The sequence below is a fragment of the Pseudophryne corroboree genome, chromosome 2 (assembly GCF_028390025.1).
Source record: "Pseudophryne corroboree isolate aPseCor3 chromosome 2, aPseCor3.hap2, whole genome shotgun sequence".
NCBI classification, from domain to species: Eukaryota; Metazoa; Chordata; class Amphibia; order Anura; family Myobatrachidae; genus Pseudophryne; species Pseudophryne corroboree.
Genome location: NC_086445.1, coordinates 543,755,348 through 543,779,329, shown reverse-complemented (window position 1 = coordinate 543,779,329; position 23,982 = coordinate 543,755,348). Strand labels below are relative to the sequence as shown.

Here is a 23,982-nt window from a genome sequence, read left to right as displayed (position 1 = left end):
CCAACAGTTGTTCCTTGGATGGTGCCTTTATCAGAAGATCGTCCAGGTACGGAATTATGTTCACCTCCTTGTTTGTGGAGTAATATCATCTCTGCCATCACTTTGGTGAACACCCTCGGTGCCGTGGAGAGACCAAATGGCGGGGCCTGGAACTGGTAGTGACAGTCCTGCACTGCAAAGAGCTAAGCCTGATGAGGCAGCCAAATCGGAATATGAAGGTACGCATCCTTGATATCCAGAGACACTAGGAATTCCCCCTCCTCCAGACCTGAGATCACTGCTCTCAGAAACTCCATCTTGAATCTGAACACTCGTAAGTATGGGTTCAATGACTAGAGGTTCAGGATCAGCCTTACCGAACCGTCCGGCTTCAGTACTACAACCAAGCTGGAATAGGAACCCTTGTTTTGTAGAGGAGGTGAAACTGGAACAATAACCTGGGTCTGTAACAGTTTTTTGAATAGCGTTCTGTAAGGTTAATCTTGCCTCTTGCGAAACTGGTAAGCCTGATTTGAAGAATCTGTGTGGTGGGAGCTCCTAGAACTCCAGTCTGTAGCATTGGGATATAAGGTCCATGACCCCAGGGATCCTGGCACGAACTTGTCCAGATGGGACTGAAGAATCTTAGCCGGACTCCCACTTGACAGTCTTCCGGGCATCGCGTTTCACCATCATGCGGAAGGTTTTGAGGAAGCAGAGCCTGAACTCTGTTCCTGCGAACCAGCAGTAGCTGGTTTCCGATGTTTACCGATGTTTACCTCTAGCATCTCTGGCGGCAGCAGAGAAACCTCTGGCCTTGCCCTAAACTTGGCCTGCATGCACCCAAATCCACACCCACACAATGACACCCTTTGAACAATAACACACTGACTTTAGCTGTAGATATGCAGCTACAGCCACCAAATGTAGTTTTCGACTATCTAATCCTCAGTGACTACACAACAAACAGAACCGTTCCTGCAAAAGTGCCCCTGCACTGCTGAGCACTATTGCAGGAATCTTGCTCCATGCTAGCTTCCTCCACTGTAAATTCCTCCTTTAATTTACAAAACTGCCCTTGCTTTCCAAGCAAACATACGTCACTTCTCTAAGATATACAGTAATGTTGCCACCTATTCCTCATGTCAAATGGCAAAAAATCCAATACAACGTGTCATAAGGGTCCCATACACTAGAACGATAACGCCAGATTTCATCCATATATCGGGTGAAATCGGGCATTTTGGATGTGTTTCCGATCCGATGCGAATTCCCGTGAGGTTAGTGCTGCACTCTTGATATGTCAGTTCCCGCAGGCATGGCTGGGATCACATACGATATATCGCATGCAAAATGTACCAAATCGTATGGAACCACACCCGGGAAGCTCCCAGGAGAGTTCAAGGGAAATCGCCTCTGACTTCAGCCATCAGACATATCGCTGTAGTGTATGGGGCCCTTTACACTCTTATCCACCTCAGTTTATTATTTCTAATAACTGACAAGTCTTTTCACTCTTCTCACTAAAAAACTATCCCCTAACCCTATTCCCTATCTATCCAGCAGGTGTTGATTTGGATCAGTGTGGGTAGTACCTAGTGGCTGCTGCCAGTTTTCCTGGTAGTACTTAGTGGCTGCTGCCAGTTTTCCTGTGATGTTGTGTCAGTGTGCCTTGCTTGCTCTGGTCAACTGAAAGCATTTTCAAGTCTCCATAACAATTTCCTTACCCTTCTGATGAAGCTGGGTGACCAAACCCAGGGAAACGTGTTAAGACTGCCAGTCTGCCACTAAGCACTAATCACCTTTTACTCCACTCAAGAGGATCTAGATCAGGACTTTTAGGATTACAATACAGTGTATTGGGACTGTTTATCTCCTTGCCTGCAATATACACTTCAGCAGCAATTATATGGAAGCCCAGTGGACTGTTTAACACTGCTAATAAACACTCCAAGCATAAGGACTGTGTCAAAGTCGTGGATTGGGTAATACCAGCTGTTTGATATTTCTGGCTGTCTATACTGGAGAATAAGCCCCATCTCCTAGTCCGGGATCCCAACTGTGAAGATTACCTTAGGTGGCAGACGTATTTTCATTTGTTATGCTTCTCATTTATTGTGCACTTCACATATTACTATTATTCTAATAATATTTTATTATATATTAAAAAAATATATTTTTTTTTTATCTCATCCGTCATATGTATTGAATTTAAATCAGAATTACAACATAGCGCCGTTTTGTTTTTCTCCAATTGCTTTGCACTCTTCGGGGCTGATAACCCCTTTGCCGGCTGCTTTAACAGCATGTTGGGACAATTGTGTCATTTTCGATAACAATTTGCTGCCTGATATTTATAATATAACCCTGCAAAATGGAACACATATGAATTTATAATAAATTAAGGCAGTATGGTCTACTGCAGTGGTTGTCAAAATGTGTGCTGTGGCACCCTTGGGTGCCGTGGGACACTTGCAGGGGTGCCTCAGGTTGGTGATCAAGGACCAATATAAACTATTTATGGTCAGTTTAATAGGCAAAAATACAGTAGTGCTTGTGGTTGGCAATCATAAATATTATTATTTACAGTTTCTTATATAGCGCAGAATATTCCGTTGCGCTTTTCAATTGGAAACAACAATGATTAGACAAACTGGGTAATAACAGGCAGTCATAGAGGTAGGATGGCCCTGCTCGCAAGCTTACAATCTATAGAAATATGTGGACAAACATAGGCAAATCTTGTCCCTCACCACACAACTGACCCTAAGGATGACCTATAAACATAATTTACTTAGGGTTTCTTTCTTTTCTAAATTTCTCAATAATAAATTTGTGGAGTAGGGATGCCGTGAAAAAAATTCTGATACTCTAGGGCGCCGTGATTCAAAAAAGTTTGGGAACCACTGGTCTACTCTATGCATTATCAATGTAAAAATTCCACTGATAAATTAATTTAAAATGAGTACATGAAGGATATGTCTTACATGGTTGTTATTTAATAACCTGCAGGCAGCAGTTTTTCTGATTGTTTTATTTTGTCATGTAATAATGGAAGAAATCTGCTGTGAGAATATTATACAATAAAATCCACTGTTCTTTAAGCTGTGCCGCATATGCTGTTGTACACAAAAAAAAGAACATTCTGTGGATACCATTTTATAAGAGAAATACTGTAGCAGTACTACCGTTCCTGCTATCTTTGTGGCTCTGTATGCAGAGCGAGTTAGATTTGGGTGTGGTGTGTTCAATCTGCAATCTAAATTGCAGTGTAAAAATAAAGCAGCCAGTATTTACGCTGCACAGAAACAATATAACCCACCCAAATCTATCTCTCTATGCAGGGCCGTTTCTAGCCAATTTGGCTCCCAGTGCGAGATTTAAAAATGCGCCCCCCCCCCATTCACATAAGAAAAAATGCGCCCCCCTCCCCATAGATATAAAGAGGATAAGTATGCGCGCGCCTCCCGGTAAGGGGGCGTGACCTCGTCAAAATGGGCGTGGCTTTGTTAAGATGGGCGTGACCTCATCTGATCTCATCATCACGGCCACCACAGGATAAAGGAAAAAAAAAGTCCTCATTTTACACATTACAGCAGGCAAGTGTCCCCATTTTACACATTGCGGCAGGCACGTGCCCCCATTTTACACATTGCGGCAGGAAAGTGTCCCCATTTTACACATTGCGGCAGGCACGTGCCCCCATTTTACACATTGCGGCAGGAAAGTGTCCCCATTTTACACATCGCGGCAGGAAAGTGTCCCCATTTTACACATTGTGGCAGGCACGTGCCCCCATTTTACACATTGCGGCAGGAAAGTGTCCCCATTTTACACATTGCGGCAGGCACGTGCCCCCATTTTACACATTCCGGCAGGCAAGTGTCCCCATTTTACACATTACGGCAGGCAAGTGTCCCCATTTTACACATTACGGCAGGCAAGTGTCCCCATTTTACACATTATGGCAGGCAAGTGTCCCCATTTTACACATTGCGGCAGGCACGTGACCCCATTTTACACATTCCGGCAGGCAAGTGTCCCCATTTTACACATTACGGCAGGCAAGTGTCCCCATTTTACACATTACGGCAGGCAAGTGTCCCCATTTTACACATTATGGCAGGCAAGTGTCCCCATTTTACACATTGCGGCAGGCACGTGCCCCCATTTTACATAGTACAACAGGCAAGTGTCCCCATTTTACACATTCTGGCAGGCAAGTGTCCCCATTTTACACATTCCGGCAGACAAGAGTCCCCATTTTACATATTACGGCAGGCAAGTGTCCCCATTTTACACATTCCGGCAGACAGGTGTCCCCATTTTACACATTCCGGCAGGCAAGCGTCCCCATTTTACACATTCCGGCAGACAAGCGTCCCCATTTTACACATTCCGGCAGACAGGTGTCCTCATTTTACACAGTACGGCAGGTGGTGGTGGGGGGGGGGGGGGGGGGGGGGAGGGAGAGAGAGAGAGGGAGAGGGGCTGACTTACATTTGAAGCGGTTCTTCCCGCTCTTCAGCCGCCTCTCCCTCGTCTGCTCAGCGCTGGCCGGCTTGGCTCCCCCTTCTCCCTCCTCCCGAGTGCCCAGCTCAGGGGGCGGGGTTTCGCGGAATGACGAGATTGCGTCGTGACGTCACGACGCAAACGCGTCATTCCGCGAAACCCCGCCACCCGAGCTGGGCACTCGGGAGGAGAGGGGAGGGGGGTTTGAAAGTGCTCAGGAAGTGCCGCGGCGGGCGCCCCGTGCGGTTGCACGGCTCGCCCGCCGCAAGAAACGGCACTGTCTCTATGCACATGTTATATTTGCACCCCCCCCCCCTGCAGTGCACATGGTTTTGCCCATTAGCTAACAAATTTGTTGCTGCGATTAGGTCTGAATTAGGCCCCATGTGCACTGCAGGTGGGGCAGATATAACATGTGCAGAGAGAGTTAGATTTGGGTGGGTTATTTCTTTTCTATGCAGGGTAAATACTGGCTGCTTTATTTTTACACTGCAATTTACATTTCAGTTTGAACGGGAGGCATTTGATATGTCGGTTGTCGGGATCCCAGCGCTCAGTATACCGGCGCCGGAATCCCGACAACCGGCATACCGACAACTATTCTCCCTCTTGTGGGGACCACAAACCCCCCTGGTGGGAGAATAAATAGCATGGCGCGTGCAAAGGGGCTCTTTTGTGCTCACCCCGCTGCCGACATGCCAGTGGTCGGGATCCCGACAGCTGGCATAACATACTACACTCGTATGAACACACACCAACCCATATCTTAAGGTGCATACACAGTCATTTCAAAAGATTTTGACAAAGTCTCTGAAAGATATATCTGTCACCAAAGTAGTGCATACACACTGAGCTATTTTCCCAAGAGCAAGAAATTTTCAGGAGGCAAAAGACTTTGCTGAAAATCTTTCATTAGAAAGGCTATTTACATAACAGCCTGTGCCAACAATGTATATTGGTGGCAGTGGATGCTGGCTACTCACTTTGTACACGACTTTTGGTTTTCCCCCTGTGCTGCTGCTGCGCTCCATGGGGTTGAGACACAAAATGGGGCTTGGGGAGAGAGCAGGGCGGGACCACAGTGGCAAAAATCGTTAGTCTTTCATCGATCATCACTTGCACCGTACACATTGAGCGATGATGGATGAAAAAGGAGCTGTTTTCGCAAAACATACTGGAAAAACGAGACAACGGACCACCTCGCTGGCAATGATGCGGGAGCGTGCATCATCGCTCGTCGTCCATCGCTGGGGCATACACACTAGGCGAATTTGAGCCCCAAATCGCTCAAAACAGCAAAAATGAGCGATTTTCAGCTCAAAATCACCTAGTGTGTATGGGTCTTAACTCTCTCTGCATATGTTATATCTGCCCCACCTGCACTGCACATGGTTTTCCCATTAGATAAAATTTTTGCTGCTGCGATCAGGTTTGATTTAGGCCCACAGTGTGGTTTGAGGTGCAAAGAGGACCTAGGTGTGGCAGTCTGCCTAGAATGCAACCAGGGAAAAATGATCATGTACTGTAGATGAGTCATTAGACACCTTTAGCACTATACAGTAGCTTGCACTCAACTGCAGATAAATTGCATCTAATATATATTGTGGCATTATCAGCAAAGATGGCACTGATGAGCAGCTGATTCGATGTGGGGACGGAGGGATCCGTTCACACCTAGGGCCTAATTTGTACACTGCAATTTAGATTATAATTTGAACACACCCCACCTAAATCTAACTCTCTCTGAACATGTTATTTCTGCACCTCTGCAGTGCACATGGTTTTGCCCATCAGAGAAAATTTTTGCTGCTGCGATAAGGTCTTAACTAGGCCCCTAATGGCTGCTATCCTGTGGAGACAGAGCCCAAGTGGGGCTGTAGCACTCAGATAGTCCAGGTGGACTGGCAGCCAGACAGCTCAGTCGGAGCTTAGGCAGTCAAAACTGCAGGCCAGGCCACAGTCCTTTTCTGCAAGAGGCATAATTTTGTAATATAATATATAAAATAAATATATATATTTGTCCAGATCTGTGACTCTATGACTCATTTGCTAGGAGTGCGGTGACCGGGTAAGTATGAAAGTAATGGATGGTAATCGATACCTGTTCCACAGGTCTCTCCACTGATCCACATATGGGACAGGAGACGAAGTGTATACCGCGGGACCTATGACGATTCTCTGAACTGGTATCAGTACCTACAGGGTACACTATTTGAGCCCAAAAAGTTTGACAGGTGTAATCAATAAAGATATTTTATTATGCCAGAACAGATGGCTTCAAGACTCGTTCTTGCTGCAAAGTACTCAATACACATACAGTATATATGCTTAAACTCTAGGGCTGTGACCTTACTATAACATCAATAACTGTAGAATACGATTCTGTTGGGAACCCTGCACTTAATACCTTGCATAAATTACGTGTTACCACATTAACAATTCAACTGTAATGTATACCTTTTTAAAAATTAACGATTAACAAATGACCCTTAGACCAATACGTCAATTGACCTCTAATTTCTACTCGTCCCTATATCCTTACCCAATAGTCCAACTTTCCCCTAGACTTTCCCACACCCACAGTTCAGCTGATTGCATTAACAGTGGTGCACGTTGGGTACCTTACACTGTCTGTTTCCAAAACGAATGATGGCTTTGGGCAATGGGCGTTCATTATAAGGGGAAATATTTTCTCTATCCTGCGGATCCTATGGTGACTCTATTCCCACAGGGAGGGATCCCGGTTCCGTAAGGAATCAGTACACAACTGCTGACTGCCTTTATGTATGCTTTCCTGAAGAGGAGGCTGAATCAATCCCTGACGGGGAGAGGATGGCGTGCAGTATTCTCTTCTTCTTCACACCTGCGTCTACACTCCACTCGGGTTCTCTCTCTAAGCTGCAGTGCTGACAAGAGCTGGGGCAATAAGGTCGATCTGTGGACGGCTTTATGGGGCTATGGGAGCCATGGCACAGTTAACGGTAGCTGACTAGGAGCTGGGTCCCGTATCAAGAGGATGGGCAGATGCTGGGCCTCCACCCGCTGCCTGTTATAAGCGCTATCCCCGATGTCACTCTCTTGGCAGCCACGCCCCCGGATCCTCCGGATAAGGCCCTCCTCTCAGCGTCAGCTGCCACTTATCCGGTCTCCGCCTCCGTCCACTCCTGGCGCCTGCCGCTTCCCCGCTTTGTGCACACTAAAGGCGGCTACACGCATGTCCGCGATTGGGGGGGGGGGGATGGGACGGACTGCTGTCGTCTGCGGGAGCTGGGTAAGGTCTCTCTCTCCTGCTGCGCAGTCCGTCCTCGCTCCGGTCTCCTCAGCTCAACCGTCACAACAGCCCACTATATATCCCATTCTAATTTGTTACCCGGATGCCTCCCGCCAGGGCCATGAGCCAGTTCTCTGCGGGCTCGTGAAAGGTTAGTCAAGTGCTGGGACGTGGAAGAGTGTCCTGGATCACCCCACGTGCCAGCTTGGTTCACACTGCCATCGATGTCTCACGTAGGGGTATTTGGGCAATCACAGGGGCAATTTAACACTGGGGGCATCACAGGAGCTCTGAGTCATAGAGCCACAGATCTGGATAGGAGACCAGACCTGCAAACGTGGTGGTATGCTCGGTACGGCATACCATTAAGAATCTAGCCGCCCGTACGCCGTACATGCGGCCCTCCACTCACACACACCATAGCTGCCATTAGTGGCTATTACGGTAAAACCCGGCAATGTGCTCCAACTCCCCTTCCCAGCCCGCTGCTGTGTCAGGGAAGGATAGGAGAGCGCCACGCGGTCCTGTCCCTCAGTGCAGCTCAGCCAGACTTTGGTCTCCGGCTGCAGCGTGTATCTTCTCAACTGAGCACCGGTTCATTAGCCAATAAGAGCTCGCGGACCGGCAGCCAATCTCTGATTGGCTAACGAACCGGTGCTCAGTTGAGAAGATACACGCAGCAGCCAGAGACCACCAGAGTCTGATTAAGCAGCACTGAGGGATGGGCCCACGCTCCGCTCTCCCCTCCGTCCCCGACCCTGACACAGTAGCAGGAGGGATATGGAAGGTGTGGGGTGGGGAATATGTATAACTGGCATTGTGGGGCATATCTGGCACTGGGGGCATATGTGTATCTGGCACTGTGGGGCATATGTGGCACTGTGGGGCATATGTGTATCTGGCACGATAGACTGGGAGTCACTGGCAGTGCTGTGGGGAGACTACAACTCCCGGCATGCCTTGCACGGCCAGGAAGGAACATGGTGGTTGCTGTTTCTGGTGCAGAGTGAGAGTCTGTAGTGTGTAGTGTGCGGGGACAATCAAGCAGGTGAGAGGCTAATACCATATACTGTTATGAGGCATAAGTCCCCAGCGCACACACTGTGTATGGGATGTTATATAGGGGAAGGGGCTGTATAGCGTATCCCCTTGCGACAGTGTGAAGAGCGCCCATAGGGTGCGATGAATCACCTAATATATATTATATATAGCCCATTCATTTCTATAGATCAGTACAAATCATTTGTATTCTCAAATGACCATGTGAAATCTTATTTGAAAATGCATGTAGCCATAGGGATCATTGTGCCTTATACCCAATGCAGGGAAATTATCCCATTTGAATGTTTATACCTCTGATTTATTTTTTCCAAGACTATAAAAGCTACATAATGTGGCTAAGGTGCAATCAGGGAGATTGCTGGACTCTTCAGGGAGTCAGGGAGATTGCTACTATTTCAGGGAGTCTCCATGACATTCAGGGAGAATTGGCAAGTATGCTTTACGGGGGGTCATTCTGAGTTGATCGCTAGCTGCCGTTGTTCGCAGCGCAGCAATTAGGCTAAAAATCGGCATTTCTGCGCATGCGTATGCACCGCATTGCGCACGTGCGACATACGGGTACAAAGGCCTTTGTGGTTTTGCACAGGTTCTAGTGACGTTTTCATTCGCACTGGCGACCGCAAGGAGATTGACAGGAAAGGGGCATTTTTGGGTGGTAACTGACCGTTTTCAGGGAGTGCTTAGAAAAACGCAGGCGTGCCAGGGAAAACGCAGGCGTGGCTGGGCGAACACTGGGCGGGTGTGTGACGTCAAAAGCCAACCCTCCAACATTAGAATCAGCGCACACGAAGAGTAAGTTCAGGGCTGGTCTTGTTTTGCACAAAATGTTTTTGCAGGCGTTCTGCTGCACAGGTGTTCACACTTCTGCAAAGCTAAAAAAATACACTCCCCAGTGGGCAGCGACAATGTGTTTGCACGGCTGCTAAAAGCAGCTAGCGAGCGATCAACTCGGAATGACCACCTATGGGGGTAATTCCAAGTTGATTGCAGCAAGATTTTTGATAGCAATTGGGCAAAACCATGTGTACTGCAGGGGAGGCAGATATAACATGTGCAGAAAGAGTTAGATTTGGGTGGGTTATTTTATTTCTGTGCAGGATAAATACTGGCTGCTTTATTTTTACACTGCAAATTAGATTGCAGAATGAACACACCCCACCAAAATCTAACTCTCTCTGCACATGTTATATCTGCCTCCCCTGCAGTGCACGTGGTTTTGCCCAATTGCTAACAAAAATCCTGCTGCGATCAACTTGGAATTACCCCCAATGTCTCTACCATTACTAACGTTTATATCCTATTCACATACTGTATCTGGTGATGCTATTGTGTGTTGTTTATAGATACATGCTTTTATGTTTCTATAATGCACAATTAACTTTTGTCTCGATCAGATTATATATATTCTATTTGAAATGTCACAATAAAAAAAAGTTTACAAAAAAAAAAAGTCTGCAATGTAACTGCTAACATAATTAATTTTCAAACTCGCCCTCCTCTGTAATACATTTCCAACCATCCTCCAAGGGGATTTAAGTCCCACCACCATAATGATAGGTCACATACGGGATGCGGTCAACATCCCGCTGGACGGAATCCCGGCGGTCGGAATACTGACACCGGAATCCAGACCGGCACAATCCCGACATATTCTCCCTCCGTGGGTGTCCACGACACCCACAGAGGGAGAATAAATTAGTGTGCCGAGTGCAGCGAGGCACCGTGCCCGGAGCGTGTGCTCGCCCCCCTCGCCCCCCTGTCGGGATTGTGCTGGTTGGGATTCCGGTGTCGGTATTCCGACCGCTGGGATCCCGTCCAGCGGGATTTCGTACTGATCCCGTCACATACAAGCAGAGGTACAGTAGGAGTAGCTCACATCATGCAGCTGCTTCTCCTGACCCATGATAGGCTGTGAACTCTTCTCAGGTGGTGTTGATGTTGCTGGCGTGCTCTGCTCACAGCTAATCAGTGAGCAGCAGCGTGGTGGGTTATGGTCAAGGACTCCTGCACAGCAGCTGAGAAGCAGCAGGAGCACAGGGGGATCATGAATTACACTTGTAGGGCAGAGACACAGTGTGCAGAAGGGAGCTACTTGTCAGCTTCCCTACACTATATTATACCCCCCTCTGTACATTGTATGAATATTAAAAGCCAAAAATAATTTCTTTCTATGACTATATAAAAAGCACAACTCTGTATGCCGAGTGCTTTTATGTAAGTCACAGAGGTGACTTCTATTGTCCAAAATAATATACTGCATGAGGTGCATTATTGACTTCAGAATACATTTTACAGAATTGTATATTTATATTAGCAGTAATAATATATTGTTATTATCACACAGAACAAAATATGTAGCAGGTGGAGACACCTAGTTATTCCATAATAAGACCTGATTGAAAAACACAGGCAGTTCAAAAACATTTAACTTGCCCAAATGAACCTAAGAAAATATATATATATTTAGTAGGTGGAAGAAGGAAGTATATTTTACCTGTAACTGTGCGGAGCATCAGACCATAGCAAACTGGGAACTGCAGCAATTTGAATCTATATAGGCTATACTTCCTGGACGTGTCATGTTGCTCTCTGTCCAATCAGCTGCTAACATTAATTATTCATTTTGTGTTTTGTCACCACCAAGTGGGTAAGTGCGACAATTGCATACTTAACTGTAAATCTGAGGTGACTTCTATTATCCAAATTAATTTGCTGTATGTGGTGCAATATTCCTAATAATACACATTTGCTTGACTGTATATTTTGGGAAAACTACAAGTAAAGTGTCTTTCAGAACATATAAAAGTGGAACAGGTGTGTTGACAACAGACTAACACACCAAGATACTGCAGAAGTCTATGATAGGCCGCTACTCTTCAGAAGCTGCTTGTTTTATGGTTCTCTTAACTTTTATTGTTTTGTTTTTCCACTATTTGTTTTTATTATTTTTTTGTATGGTAGAATGGGTATCCATTTGGATGGTCTACCATGTAATGGTCGACAGTCATTAGGTCGACCACTATTGGTCGACACTGACACCCGGTCGACACATGAAAAGGTCGCTATGACTTTTTTTTTTTTTATAATTTTTTTTAAAAACATTTTTCATACTTTACCATCCACGTGGACTACGATTGGGAATAGTAACCTGTGCTCTTCCTTTGCACTTCCTGCCTTTTGTCATCTTTGCATTAGAAAGGAAAAGTCAAATGGGAGGTGTATATCCATATTGCAAAAAAAAAAACCCACAACTAAATAAATTAAGAATGGTGCATCAAAATGTTTCAATTAGAAATACAGGATCTGATGTAACTTGTGGTACAGTAAGTATGTATTAAAAAATAAGTGATGCAACATGACAACAATAAACAATAAGAGTATCTGATGCAAGTGTGGATATAATGTAAAATAAAAAAAGATGTCTCTGGTAAAATGTAGTCAAACTGTAACAGAGGGAGGCATTAAATTTGCCGTCTGTTGGGATCCCGACGCCGGAATCCTGCCACCCTGTGAAATACCGTCAGTCAGAATCCCGACTGCCACCTGCAATTGCCACTCGGGTGGTGGTTCATACCTGTGTCGAGCAAAGGTTACCACTGGGCCCAAAGAATGGCGAATGTAGCTAGCCCGCAAGGGGACATGCTGTGCTCGCCGCCGGTATAAAGGCTTACGGGATATCATACTGAATCCATAACAGATAACAAATTATATATTCTTAATAAAAAAGAGGGATGCTTATAGATGATAAGATGATTCTAACTGTATGGAGAGATGCATGGGCCTAATTCAGATCTGATCGCAGCAGCAAATTTGTTAGCTAATGGGCAAAACCATGGGGTGGAGTTTTGTGCAATGACACGTTTGCGAACGCATCATTACACGAAACTCCGCCCCAAGTGGAGTACCGACGACGGGGAGGAGGGGGAGCCGCCCAGGAAGCCAGCAAGATAGTAGGAGGAAGGAGAGGCGGGCCGAAGAGCAGGAAGCGGGATGGAAGAGGACCGCTGCAAACGTAAGTATAACTCTCTCTTTCTTTGTAGAGGGGGACTCTGCCTGCTATAATATGTAACATGGGGACACTTCCCTGCTGTAATGTGTAAAATGGGGACTCTTGCCTGCTGTAATGTGTAAAATGGGGACACTTGCCTGCCGTAATGTGTAAAATGGGGACACTTGCCTGCCGTAATGTGTAAAATGGGAACACTTATCTGCCGTAATGTGTAAAATGGGGATTCTTGCCTGCCATAATGTGTAAAATGGGGACTCTTGCCTTCTGTAATGTGTAAAATGGGGACGCTTGCCTGCCGTAATGTGCTTTTCTCACTCCTTTACTTTTCTCTCTCCTTTTTCTTTCTCTCTTTGGGGGTCATTCCGAGTTGATCGCTCGCTAGCTACTTTTTGCAGCCATGCAAATGCATAGTCGCCACCCACGGGGGAGTGTATTTTCGCTTTGCAAGTGTGCGAACGCGTGTGCAGCAGAGCGGGCCGAATTTTTTTTTTTTGCAGTTTCTGAGTAGCTCTGGACTTACTCAGCCCTTGCGATCACTTCAGTCTTTATGGTCCCGGAATTGGCGTCAGAAATCTGCCCTTCAAACCCCTGGACACACCCAAGTTTTTCCAAACACACCCAGAAAGCGAAAGTTGACACCCACAAACGCCTTCTTCCTGTCAAGCTCCTTGTGATCGGCTCTGCAAATGGATTCTTCGTTAAATCCATCACCCAGCTACGATCCGCTTTGTACCCGTACAACGTGTGTGCGCATTGCGGTGCATACATATGCGCAGTAATAACCTGTTCGCTGCGCTGCAAAAAATGGCAGCGAGCGAGCAACTCGGAATGACCCCCTTTATCCTTATGTCTCTACGTTTTTTCCTTTCCTCTCTTCTTTTTTCATTTTGTTTTTCTCTCTACTTTTTTCCTTTTGCTTTTCTCTCTGCTTTTTTTTATTTTTGTCTCTCAGTTTTTCCTTTCCTTTTCTCCCTCCTTTTTTTGTTTCTTTTTCTTTCCTTATTTTTTATTTTGTTTCTCATTATTTTTCCATATGCTTTTCACTTTCATTTTTATTTAATTTTCCTTTTCTTTCTCCTTGCACTTCTATTTTCCTGACAGAATTATGCATTTTTTCCCATTTTACATATTTATGGAGAAACTGGGGTTGATAGTGTAGGTGGGTGTACATGTCCACATGGCTCTGGACACCCCAGCACAGCACTGGTCACAGTTCTTCCGCTTCTCACTATATTACTCATAACTATTTTAGGGGCCCATGCATCAATAAGTATTAGCTACAAGCTCCAGCCAATCAGCTCCCAACTGTCATTTTTTTAACATATGACAGGTAAAAGTTGATTCGCTGGAGCACCATTTATCATACAAATTTAGCTAAAACTTGTTGATTAATGGGACCATAGTTAACTCTTTGACATTCACTTGTCAAGTCTTGTTATGTCATATATATGGCACAGAATAGATCATTTTATACAGTATGTTAAAAAGCCAGAGACTAGTTTCTAAAAGTTTTCTCATATGTTACTAATCACAATACCTATTGGGTGGTTGTGTAAGATGTATGTCCTTTTAGTGACATCTTGTGGTAGAATCTGAAAAGACTTATAAACATGCTCTAAGACAGTGGTGGCCAACCAGTGGCTCTTGAGCCGCATGCGGCTCTTTTTTCATTCAGATGCGGCTCCTGACACTTGAGGTCAGGTGACCGCAAAAGATCCAGAAACCACTGTGCTTCAGCCTGGGCAGTGCCAGCATCACTAAGTGGACTGAGGGAGCCGGATACTAGGTGAGAACCCATGGCAAGCAAAGGGGGACTACAGCTACCTCAGCATGGACCACCTCGGGTTTGGAGCAGGGGCTGCTGGACACATGGAGGGCTACTACAGTGGCATGGGGGGCTGGAGTGACACATGGAGGAACTGAAGTGTATCATGTTAATCTTGCTTTTAGATGTATTTTATTTGGATCTGGCTTTTTTAATGTATTTTATGTGGATTTATCCCTTTCTGTGTATATTATTTTGGACCTGTTTTTTTTCAATGTATTTTATAATGGGCGTGAGCTAGCGGGCACAAGACCACGCCCTATTTTTGCACACATGCCTTTGGCGTACACATGGGGGGTAATTCCGAGTTGATCGCAGCATCAAATTTGTTAGCAGTTGGGTAAAACCATGTGCCCTGCAGGGGGGGCAGATATAACATTTGCAGAGCGAGTTAGATTTGGGGGGATTATTTTGTTTCTGTGCAGGGTAAATACTGGCTGCTTTATTTTTACACTGCGATTTAGATTTCAGTTTGAACACACCCCACCCAAATCTAACTCTCTCTGCAAATGTTATATCTGCCACACCTGCAGTGCAAATGGTTTTGCCCAACTGTTAACAAATTTGATGCTGCGATCAACTCGGAATTACCCCCATGGTGTCAGCTCTTTGGCATGCCCAAAGATTTGTCTTGGCTCTTTGTCGATGACTGATTGGCCACCCCTGCTCTAAGACCTCATGTCCATTGGTGTTATATTTCATAGCTTATTAGTAGAAATGTGCAGCGGGCATTTTTCGGGTTTTGTGTTTTGGTTTTGGATTCAGTTCCGCGGTCATGTTTTGGATTCAGGTGCGTTTTGGATTATTATTTTTTTAAACCCTCAAAAACAGCTTAAATCATTTGGTGGTAATTTTGATCCTATAGTATTATTAACCTCAATAAACATAATTTCCACTCATTTCCAGTCTATTCTGAACACCTCACAATATGGGTGGTCATTCCGAGTTGTTCGCTCGTTGCCGAATTTCGCTATGCTGCGATTTTCTGCTAAATGCGCATGCGCATGGTACGCAGCGCGCATGTGCTTAGTTATTTAACTAAAAACTTTGCAGTTTTGCTGTTGTTCGTGCGGCGCTTTTCAGTCGCACTGCTGATCGGTGAGTGATTGGCAGGAAAGGGGTGTTTCTGGGTGGTAACTGAGCGTTTTCCGGGAGTGTGCTAAAAAACGCAGATGTGTCAGGGAAAAACGCAGGAGTGGCTGGAGAAACGGGGGAGTGGCTAGCCGAATGCAGGACGTGTTTGTGACGTCAAACCAGGAACTAAACGGACTGAGCTGATCACAATCTAGGAGTAGGCCTGGAGCTACTCAGAAACTGCAGGAAATTATTTAGTAGCAGTCCTGCTAATCTTTCGTTCGCTATTCTGCTATACTAAGATACACTCCCAGAGGGCGGCGGCCTAGCGTTTGCAATGCTGCTAAAAGCAGCTAGGGAGCGAACAACTCGGAATGACCACCATTATTTTTAGTCCTAAAATTTGCACCGAGGTCGCTGGATGACTAAGCTAAGCGACCCAAGTGGGCGGCACAAACACCTGGTCCATCTAGGGGTGGCACTGCAGTGTCAGACAGGATGGCACTTAAAAAAATAGTCCCCAAACAGCACATGATGCAAAGATAAATGAAAAAAAAAGAGGGGCAAGATGGAATTGTCCTTGTGCCCTCACCCCCACCCTTATGTTGTATAAACAGGACATGCACACTTTAATAAACCCCTCATTTCAGCGACAGGGTCTGCCACACGACTGTGGCTGAAATGACTGGTTGGTTTGGGCCCCCACCAAAAAAGAAGCAATCAATCTCTCCTTGCACAAACTGGCTCTACAGAGGCAGGATGTCCACCTCCTCCTCATCGTCCGATTCCTCACCCCTTTCACTGTGTACATCCCCCTCCTCACAGAGTATTGGGGGTAATTCCAAGTTGATCGCAGCAGGAAATTTTTTAGCAGTTGGGTAAAACCATGTGCACTGCAGGGGAGGCAGATATAACATGTGCAGAAAGAGTTAGATTTGGGTGGGTTATTTTATTTCTGTGCAGGGTAAATACTGGCTGCTTTATTTTTACACTGCAAATTAGATTGCAGATTGAACACACCACACCCAAATCTAACTCTCTCTGCACATGTTATATCTGCCTCCCCTGCAGTGCACATGGTTGTGCCCAACTGCTAAAAAAATTCCTGCTGCGATCAACTTGGAATTACCCCCAGAGTATTAATTCGTCCCCACTGGAATCCACCATCACAGGTCCCTGTATACTTTCTGGAGGCAATTGCTGGTAAATGTCTCCACGGAGGAATTGATTATAATTCATTTTGATGAACATCATCTTCTCCACATTTTCTGGAAGTAACCTCCTACGCCGATCGCTGACAAGTTTACCGGCTGCACTGAACACTCTATCGGAGTACACACTGGAGGGGGGGGGGGGGGGGGGGGGGGGGCAACTTAGGTAAAATTAAGCCACTTTGTGCAAGGGCCTCCAAATTGCCTCTTTTTCCTGCCAGTATACGTACGGACTGTCTGACATGCCTACCTGGATGCTGTCACTCATATAATCCTCCACCATTCTTTCAATGGTGACAGAATCATATGCAGTGACAGTAGACGACATGTCAGTAATCGTTGGCAGGTCCTTCAGTCCGGACCAGATGTCAGTTTTCGCTCCTGACTGACCTTCATCACTGCCAGCGGGTGGTTTTGGAAATTTTATCCTTTTCCTGGCAGCTCCAGAGGCGGTAGAAAATGAAGGAGGAGCTGTGGGCGGGTCACGTTCCACTTGACTTGACAATTGTCTCACCAGCAGGTCTTTGAACATCTGCAGACTTGTGTCTGCCGGAAAGAGAGATACAACGTAGGCTTTAAACCTAGGATCGAGCACGGTGACCAAAATGTAGTGCTCTGATTTCAACAGATTGACCACCCGTGAATTCTGGTTAAGTGAATGAAGGGCTCCATCCACAAGTCCCACATGCCTAACGGAATCGCTCCATTCAATCTCTCCAGCTGCTTCTGCAAAAGCATGATCAGGGGAATGACCTGACTTAGGCTGGCAGTGTCTGAACTGACTTCATGTGTGGCAAGTTCAAAGGGTTGGAGAACCTTGCACAACGTTAAAATCATTCTCCACTGCGCTTGAGTCAGGTGCATTCCCCCTCCTTTGCCTATATCGTAGGCAGATGTATAGGCTTGAATGGCCTTTTGCTGCTCCTCCATCCTCTGAAGCATATAGAGGGTTGAATTCCACCTCGTTACCACTTCTTGCTTCAGCTGATGGCAGGGCATGTTCAGGAATGTTTGCTGGTGCTCCAGTCTTCGGCACGCGGTGGCTGAATGTCGAAAGTGGCCTGCAATTCTCCGGGCCTCCGACAGCATCTCCTGCACGCCCCTGTTGTTTTTTAAAAAATTCTGCATTACCAAATTCATTGTATGTGCAAAACATGGGACGTGCTGGAATTTGCCCACATGTAATGCAGGCACAATATTGGTGGCATTGTCCGATATCACAAATCCCCAGGAGAGTCCAATTGGGGTAAGCCAATCTGCGATGATGTTCCTCAGTTTCCGTAAGAGGTTGTCAGCTGTGTGCCTCTTATGGAAAGCGGTGATACAAAGCGTAGCCTGCCTAGGAACGAGTTGGTGTTTGCGAGATGCTGCTACTGGTGCCGCTGCTGCTGTTGTGCTATGGGAGGCAATACGTCTACCCAGTGGGCTGTCACAATCATATAGTCCTTAGTCTGCCCTGCTCCACTTGTCCACATGTCCGTGGTTAAGTGGACAGTGGGTACAACTGCATTTTTTAGGACACTCGTGACTCTTTTTCTGACGTCTGTGTACATTCTCGGTATCGCCTGCCTAGAGAAGTGGAACCTAGATGGTATTTGGTACCGGGGACACACTACCTCAAGCAATTCTCTAAGTCCCTGTGAACTACCGGCGGATACCGGACGCACGTCTAACACCAACATAGTTGTCAAGGCCTGAGTTATCCGCTTTGCAACAGGATGACTGCTGTGATATTTCATCTTCCTCGCAAAGGACTGTTGGACAGTCAATTGCTTACTGGAAGTAGTACAAGTGGTCTTCCGACATCCCCTCTGGGATGACGATCGACTCCCAGCAGCAACAACAGCAGCGCCAGCAGTAACAACAGCAGCAGTAGGCGTTCCACTCAAGGATCCATTGGAGGAATCCCTGTTAGGAGAGGACTCGTCAGACTTGCCAGTGACATGGCCCGCAGGACTATTGGCGTTACTGTCTAAAGAGGAAATTGACATTGAGGGAGTTGGTGGGGTGGTTTGCAGGAGCTTGGGTACAAGAGGAAGAAGGGATTTAGTTGTCAGTGGACTGCTTTCGCTGTCACCCAAAGTTTTTGAACTTGTCAATGACTTCTGATGAATGTGCTCCAGGTGACGTATAAGGGAGGATGTTCCTAGGTGGTTAACGTCTTTACCCCTACTTATTACAGCTTGACAAAGGCAACACACGGCTTGACACCAGTTGTCCGTATTTCTGTTAAAATAATTCCACACCTAAGAGGTGATTCTTTTTTGTATTTTGACCAGGCATGTCAATGGCCTTATTCATCCCACGGACAACAGGTGTCTCCCCGGGTTCCTGAATTAAAGAAACCACCTCACCATCAGAATCCTCCTTGTCAATTTCCTCCTCAGCGCCAGCAACACCCATATCCTCATCCTGGTGTACTTCAACAGTGACATCTTCAATTTGAATATCAGGAACTGGACTGTGGGTGCTCCTTCCAGCACTTGCAGGGGGCGTGCAAATGGTGGAAGGAGCCACCTCTTCCCGTCCAGTGTTGGGAAGGTCAGGCATCGCAACCGACACAATTGGACTCTCCTTGGGGATTTGTGATTTAGAAGAATGCACAGTTCTTTGCTGTGCTTTTGCCAGCTTAACTCTTTTCATTTTTCTAGCGGGAGGATGAGAGCTTCCATCCTCATGTGAAGCTGAACCACTAGCCATGAACATAGGCCAGGGCCTCAGCCGTTCCTTGCCACTCCGTGTCGTAAATGGCATATTGGCAAGTTTATGCTTCTCCTCAGACGCTTTTAATTTAGATTTTTGGGTCATTTTACTGAACTTTTGTTTTTTGGATTTTACATGCTCTCTACTATGACATTAGGCATCAGCCTTGGCAGACGACGTTGATGGCATTTCATCATCTCTGCCATGACTAGTGGCAGCAGCTTCAGCACTAGGTGGAAGAGGATCTTGATCTTTCCCTATTTTACCTTCCAAATTTTTGTTATGCCAGTAATATATCTGGAATTAGAGGGCAGTAATGTCTGGAATTAGATACCACTAGATAGATACCAGATACCACTGTAACTGGAATGATAATGACCTATGCATAGTGACAAGACACTACCACAGCACCCTACAGCAGCAAGATGCAGCACAAGACACTGGACTATTAGTATTGTACTGTAGTATACTGGTCACCACAATGCAGCCCAAGACAATGAGCAATGATACTGAGCACTGATGAGGATAATAGAACTGACACTGAGCAGCAAGATGCAGCACTGGACTATTGTACTGTAGTATACTGGTCACCACAATGCAGCCCAAGACAATGAGCAGTGATACTGAGCACTAATGAGGATACTAGAACTGACACTGAGCAGCAAGATGCAGCACTGGACTATTGTACTGTAGTATACTGGTCACCACAATGCAGCCCAAGACAATGAGCAATGATACTGAGCACTGATGAGGATAATAGAACTGACACTGAGCAGCAAGATGCAGCACTGGGCTATTGTACTGTAGTATACTGGTCACCACAATGCAGCCCAAGACAATGAGCAGTGATACTGAGCACTGATGAGGATACTAGAACTGACACTGAGCAGCGAGATGCAGCACTGGACTATTGTACTGTAGTATACTGGTCACCACAATGCAGCTCAAGACAATGAGCAGTGATACTGAGCACTGATGAGGATACTAGAACTGACACTGAGCAGCAAGATGCAGCACTGGACTATTGTACTGTAGTATACTGGTCACCACAATGCAGCCCAAGACAATGAGCAGTGATACTGAGCACTGATGAGGATACTAGAACTGACACTGAGCAGCAAGATGCAGCACTGGACTACTGTACTGTAGTATACTGGTCACCACAATGCAGCCCAAGACAATGAGCAGTGATACTGAGCACTGATGAGGATACTAGAACTGACACTGAGCATCAAGATGCAGCACTGGACTATTGTACTGTAGTATACTGGTCACCACAATGCAGCCCAAGACAATGAGCAGTGATACTGAGCACTGATGAGGATACTAGAACTGACACTGAGCAGCAAGATGCAGCACTGGACTATTGTACTGTAATATACTGGTCACCACAATGCAACCCAACACAATGAGCAGTGATACTGAGCACTGATGAGGATACTATAACTGACACTGAGCAGCGAGATGCAGCACTGGACTATTGTACTGTAGTATACTGGTCACCACAACGCAGCTCAAGACAATGAGCAGTGATACTGAGCACTGATGAGGATACTAGAACTGACACTGAGCAGCAAGATGCAGCACTGGACTATTGTACTGTAGTATACTGTTCACCACAATGCAGCACTGATACTGAGCACTGATGTTGAGCACTGATGAGGATACTAGAACTGACACTGTGCAGCAAGATGCAGCACTGGACTATTGTACTGTAGTATACTGGTCACCACAATGCAGCATTGATACTGAGCACTGATATTGAGCACTGAGGAGGATACTTGAACTGACACTGAGCAGCAAGATGCAGCACTGGACTATTGTACTGTAGTATACTGGTCACCACAATGCAGCACTGATACTGAGCACTGATATTGAGCTGATATTGAGCTTTCCACTCAGAGAACGTAGCCACGTCCTCTCCGCTCTCTCTACAATGCATGAAGGAAAATGGCGGCGATGCGCGGCTCTTTATATGGAATCCGAATCTCGCGAGAATCCGACAGCGGGATGATGATGTTTTGCCACGTTCGGGTTTTCCGAGTCAGGCGGGAAGAACCGAGGCTGCCTCGGACCTGTGTAAACCACGTGGAGTTCAGGGGGGGTTCGGTTCTCGGAGAACCGAACCCGCTCATCTCTAATATATAGTGACAGAAATTACATGGATGGGGCAAAATCCAACACCCTTTTATTTCCACCTCAGACAGGATACCGCTTCATATGCAGGATTTGCAGGCAATTCTCACAACAGCAGATAGCAGTCCAAATAGTGGTAATCACAAACAGTGCATGTTCTAAATGGCTCCTAGAGTAACCCCACACTCCCCCCTCGCCTGGGCACTAATTGCAGTCAGGAGCAATGTCTCTGTTCACTGAACACATACTTAAAGGCAGATTACAGGTGCTGTTAATGAATTAGCCTAGCTTCTGACTGACAACTGATTGAGGCAAAACCTGGACTCGACCCTGCTGCTGCTGCTCTGCTAAACCTGGGACATCTTGATGTTCCACATTTAACTCCATGTGGAACTATGCTGTCCCTGCCACACTATATATACAGTATATAATATCATACCCTCCAACTGTACCTTTTTAATAGGTACAGTATCTTTTTTTTATGGTCTGTACCGATTTTTGGCTCTCCAAACTTCCATTGAAAGTATAGGAAAAAGGGTGTGGCCACGCCCCCTTTACCCGTGGCCACACACCCTTTTCTGATTTGTACCGATTTTTATGTATAAAATGTTGGAGGGTATGTAATATGTCAAAGAAAGAGACTATGTTTATCAGAAATAATTATTACATAGCAACCTATGGTTTATAGAAAGATGCAAAGAAATATAGAGGTTGAACACAATGTAAATGTTTGTCATGTTTCCCTCTGTTAGATCAGAGATTTATGACCAGACAAAAATGACACTTTTTTCAGATCTTGTGGTTGTTGTATTTTGCCTGAGGATTAACTGTATAGGAAAAAGGGTGTGGCCACGCCCCCTTTACCCGTGGCCACTGGCCACACACCCTTTTCTGATTTGTACCGATTTTTATGTATAAAATGTTGGAGGGTATGTAATATGTCAAAGAAAGAGACTATGTTTATCAGAAATAATTATTACATAGCAACCTATGGTTTATAGAAAGATGCAAAGAAATATAGAGGTTGAACACAATGTAAATGTTTGTCATGTTTCCCTCTGTTAGATCAGAGATTTATGACCAGACAAAAATGACACTTTTTTCAGATCTTGTGGTTGTTGTATTTTGCCTGAGGATTAACTGTATAGGAAAAAGGGTGTGGCCACGCCCCCTTTACCCGTGGCCACTGGCCACACACCCTTTTCTGATTTGTACCGATTTTTATGTATAAAATGTTGGAGGGTATGTAATATGTCAAAGAAAGAGACTATGTTTATCAGAAATAATTATTACATAGCAACCTATGGTTTATAGAAAGATGCAAAGAAATATAGAGGTTGAACACAATGTAAATGTTTGTCATGTTTCCCTCTGTTAGATCAGAGATTTATGACCAGACAAAAATGACACTTTTTTCAGATCTTGTGGTTGTTGTATTTTGCCTGAGGATTAACTGTATAGGAAAAAGGGTGTGGCCACGCCCCCTTTACCCGTGGCCACTGGCCACACACCCTTTTCTGATTTGTACCGATTTTTATGTATAAAATGTTGGAGGGTATGTAATATGTCAAAGAAAGAGACTATGTTTATCAGAAATAATTATTACATAGCAACCTATGGTTTATAGAAAGATGCAAAGAAATATAGAGGTTGAACACAATGTAAATGTTTGTCATGTTTCCCTCTGTTAGATCAGAGATTTATGACCAGACAAAAATGACACTTTTTTCAGATCTTGTGGTTGTTGTATTTTGCCTGAGGATTAACTGTATAGGAAAAAGGGTGTGGCCACGCCCCCTTTACCCGTGGCCACTGGCCACACACCCTTTTCTGATTTGTACCGATTTTTATGTATAAAATGTTGGAGGGTATGTAATATGTCAAAGAAAGAGACTATGTTTATCAGAAATAATTATTACATAGCAACCTATGGTTTATAGAAAGATGCAAAGAAATATAGAGGTTGAACACAATGTAAATGTTTGTCATGTTTCCCTCTGTTAGATCAGAGATTTATGACCAGACAAAAATGACACTTTTTTCAGATCTTGTGGTTGTTGTATTTTGCCTGAGGATTAACTGTATAGGAAAAAGGGTGTGGCCACGCCCCCTTTACCCGTGGCCACTGGCCACACACCCTTTTCTGATTTGTACCGATTTTTATGTATAAAATGTTGGAGGGTATGTAATATGTCAAAGA

At 45.4% G+C, this 23,982-nt stretch overlaps 1 protein-coding gene across 2 annotated transcripts in view; it reads right to left on the bottom strand.

Annotated features, from left to right (window-relative positions):
- Positions 1–11,384, bottom strand: part of LOC135034908 (ultra-long-chain fatty acid omega-hydroxylase-like) — a 106,179-nt gene extending 94,795 nt beyond the window's left edge. For both annotated transcript variants that reach the window (XM_063954300.1, XM_063954301.1), the window contains exon 1: positions 11,319–11,384. The gene's annotated coding sequence lies outside the window, so the exon portion shown is untranslated. The remainder of the gene's footprint in view (positions 1–11,318) is intronic.
- Positions 11,385–23,982: the final 12,598 nt, after the last annotated feature.